Raw genomic sequence first — 4,483 nt, 5'->3', positions numbered from 1 at the left:
GCGCGTCAAGGATAACGATTCCTAACTCTATCTCTTTCTATTTGATTGCACTTCTGTTTTGTGGTTTGCCTGTGCTGAGTTTTAAATTGCATATTAGAGCCTCTTGACCCTAATCACCCCCCCCTCTAGGGTCCAACAATCCTCCGAAGAGCAGGGATCCTATCTAAGAAGGAAGCGTCGGTCAACTTCCTCACTCCTCCTGGAGAGGATAGATCTGCTTTAAGACCGGCAGACGTTCTCGTCTACAGTTGGAGCGGAGGGAAGCACGCTTGTGTTGAACTTACAGGGGTGTCTCCATTGATAGGGTTTGGTAATGGAGTGTTCATGGCTGAGCATGTAGCGGATAGGGCGGCAGAGGCAAAGGTGGGCAAACATGATCAACCTTGCAAGGACAACCACTACAGTTTCATTCCGTTCGCGTTCGATACGTTTGGTTACCTTGCTGCTGATGCAGTGGAGTTCCTCAGGAGGGTACAAAAATTTTTGAATAGGAATGTGGCGATAGCAAGATCAGCTGAGTACGTGTTTCGTCGGTTCGGTTTTGTAATTCCGAAAGGATTAGCGGCGTAGCTTGTTGCCCGTTGGTCATCATCACATGTGTAATATTTTGGTTTTGTTATTCTAATTATTTTACTTTTAAAAAAAAGAAGAAGAGAAAAGAAAAGAAAAAAATTCAAAAAAAAATAAATAAAATTTTGATTTCATCCTCCACAGACCAAAAGTAATTGTAGATTTTTATCAGCAGACCAAATGTAATTGCTTCACTTTTTATCTACTTTACTTTGGGCATCATAGAGTTTGCATTGAGGACAATGCAAAATTTAGGTGTGGGGGTGTGAATTAGTTATTTTTTCCTTTTACCTTTTAATTGCATTTTTTACTTTCTTTATCTTTTTCAAAAAAATTATATAAATATTGTCACTTGCCAAATTGATAGAGTTAAGTAATAATTGAGTTATTTGATAAATTTTAAATTTTCTAATCCCTAGTAAGTTATTTACTTAAGTTCACCTTTTATGATAGCTCTAAATAAATTTCTTAAGAAATGATTTTCAAAGTAGTATACTTTACTTAAGCCTTAACTTAGACTTTTATTTAAAATAATGGAATTTCTGTATGCTTAGCTTAGAGTTGAAAATAATTTTTCAAAATGTCTTGATTTACATATTTTTATATATATATATTTAAATATATATATATATTTATATATATATATATATGTGTGTGTGTAAACTAACATTGCAAAATAAGAGTGTGGAAAATGGGCATAAAAAAACGCTTGAAATTAAGGTGATTCTATCTTATAAAGACTAAGCTGACCGAGTAATTAAGCCCATGGAGTATTTCCATACTTAATGACCTAAGCCCAATTGGGTTAGGATCCATTAGCCTAAAACTCGTTAAATGGTCACTTAGAAGCCCAAAATATTTTCTTAAGTATTAACTAGCTTTAATTAGATTGTCTAATTTTATCAAGTAATTTTAGTTATTTAATGACTTCTTTAAATTGGCAAGTTGACCAAATTTTGTGGGTATATTTACTGCAAACCCTCACGAGACTACAACTCATCCACTACGATAACTTAGGGGTTTAAAAACTTGTTAAATGCGCTAAATACAACTACGATTCCTGTGAAAGTGAGTTAGGATTTTTCTTTTTCTTTCTTTGCTAGAGGACTAGCAAAAGTTTCGGTGTGGGGGTATTTGATAATCATATTTTTATTACAATTTTATACCTTCATTATCTATTTTATATGAATAAATATGGCACTAATAATTGTTTTTATCTTTAAATGCAAGTTAATGAAGAATAAATCCCAAAAATCCCATCTCTCAACGAAGTCCCCTTGAGTATATGAAGAAATGAAGAAAAAGAGAAATCAAGAAGCACATTGGAAAATTAAATTGCTAATTTATCCAAAAGCCCAAAGCTAAAAAGAAGAAGAAATGGCAAAGCCCAAGCCCAAGAACAAGAGAGAATCTCGGACAACAAACCGAGAAAGGTTGACATCGATGGGGGCATCGATGCTAGCATTGATGCCCGTATCGATACTAGCATCGATACGCCTATCGATGCTGGCACCGATACATCTGTCATTCTATTACAGATCTAAGGCTAAAAATTGTTGTTTTTGGGTGGTAAATTTTTATTTTTTTTATTTTCTCTTTGTTAATATTTTTATTTTTTTTATTCTCTTGGGTGGTAAATTTCCTCTTTGTTAATATTTTTATTTTTTTATTTTCTTGCTTAAATAGCCAAGAGGCTAGAACCCTCTTGCCTTAGATTTATTTCATACTTATAGAGTAGATTTATTTTATGGTTATAGAGTAGATTTATTTCATGTTTATAAAGTAGATTTATTTTTTCGCATTTAATTCTTGCAATTTATTTGTAGTTTAGTTTTTGTAATTTATTTTGTAGTTAGATTTATTTTCTTGCATTTAACCTAGACAGAAATTTCCGTCTAGGTTGCTCGTTTTTCTACTAGTGTAGGATACTTTCTAAACAAAAATATAATACATACTTTCAAATTATTTATGGATCCCACTATCCTAGACGGAATTTTCGTCTAGGACACCATCCTAGACCATCAAATCCGTCTAATATAGTGAGCCCCGTGAGTAAAAAAAGAATCAAACTTGCACGGAGTGCCACAGTTTTCATTTTCACCCCAAGCGCCATAATTCCCAAAAAAAAATTTCATTCTGGCGCTACTTATTGAAAACTAAAAATTAAGATCCCTAAATTTTTATTTCCCACACTGTCTTTTAACTCCAGATCTCGCAACTGAGGTCGAGCGATCGATCATCACCGATTATGGCGGCGATCTGCTCAGAACTCTTCAGATCCTCTGCATCTCTGTCCTCGTTTTGGTCACCACCGTTGCCGTCTACCTCGGCAAGCATTTTTACGACGACGAATACCCACAGTTGGTCTTCTTCAACTCATCGACTCCCGCCACAGCCTCCTTCTCAGCCGTCTCCATCTCCCCCAACGCTAACCTCACCTTCAACATCTCCAATCTGAGCACAGCCTCCTTCTCAGCCGTCTCCATCTCCCCCAACGCTAACCTCACCTTCAACATCTCCAATCTGAGCCCTCCACCTCCGCCGCTGGCGAGGTACGAGGTCGTCGATGGGAACAGGACTATGAGGACCGACTTTGATGTCGGCGAGTTCAATGCGGATCTGTATGAGATCGGCGGTGGAGGTGGCGGAGGAGGCGGTGGGAATGAGATGGGGAAAGACACTAGGGTTAAGGTTAAAATTGGGAGGTTTAGGGTTTGCGATGAGGGGATAAGGGAGTATATACCGTGTTTGGACAATGTGGCTGTAATCAAGAAGCTGAAGTCAACAGAGAGAAGGGAGAGGTTCGAGAGGCACTGTCCTGGGAAGGGGCTGGATTGCTTGGTTCCGGCACCAAAGGGTTATAAGGCGCTGGACCCGTGGCCGCAGAGCAGAGATGAGGTTTGATTTTAATTAGCTTGATTGAAATATTGTTTAATTTATCAGTTTGTGCAAATTTTTGGATAGTTTTAGCTTGCTTTTTAATTAATCTATTCATTATTAGTTTAGATGTGAACTTTGTGCACTTTGTAGATGCCACTGAAATATTAACAATTATATACCGCCTTCACATCATTGGCGAGGTCCAAATCCCCGTCCACCACTGCCTCCGAACCCTCCCCGACGTCTGAAAGGAGTACTTAACTCAAGTCATCAGCCATCGAGACACCGAAATTATCTCAATTTGGTATTAGTTACCTATAAACTTTATAGGTAAAATACCTTCCTATAATGTGGAGCACACCTATAGATTGTTCTCTGCGGGACCAATGTGTTAGGTATGAACATGCTCCAAAAAGTCCATAGCAGGTGATCTTCACATTATTTTTGTGAGAGACCAATACCAAATTAGGCTAATTGTTGGGAGACCTTATCCTCAAAAACATATTCAATGTACATATTTAGTTAATTAATTACTAAGTTAGTGCATGATATGAATCATCTAATGTAATTAAACATTAGTTAATTGCTTAATTGTAAATCACAGTAAATTCCACTATGGTTTGGAGGAATCTCGAAACCCCCATATGATACACAAACTACACAACACAATTCTAAGAAGGATGCAGTATGTCCAATATGATATCTAACTCAAAATGGATTCACAGTAGGAAGTGTTGGTGCTTGGTTTGCATGATGCGTTCTCTTACAACTGGTTCTGCATCAACTAAGCAAGCATATAATCAAGTTCAAAGTAATTCAACTACACTATTGCAGTGTTGTTACTCCCCCACCCATAGTTATTTTGGTGTAAAAGTAAGCATTGATACACTTGAATTGCAGTGTTGTTACACCCCCCACCTGTAGTTAATTTGGTGTAAAAGTAAGCACTAATACACTTGAGGGTTTGTTCTCCAATCGGGTCTGTCATTAATGGCTGTTAACTTTATGCCTAGTTACTCTACAAATTTAATTT

The sequence above is a fragment of the Asparagus officinalis genome, chromosome 9 (assembly GCF_001876935.1).
Source record: "Asparagus officinalis chromosome 9, Aspof.V1, whole genome shotgun sequence".
Classification (NCBI taxonomy): domain Eukaryota; kingdom Viridiplantae; phylum Streptophyta; class Magnoliopsida; order Asparagales; family Asparagaceae; genus Asparagus; species Asparagus officinalis.
The sequence above is the reverse complement of the archived record's forward strand: the minus strand, read 5'-3'. Positions refer to the sequence as shown.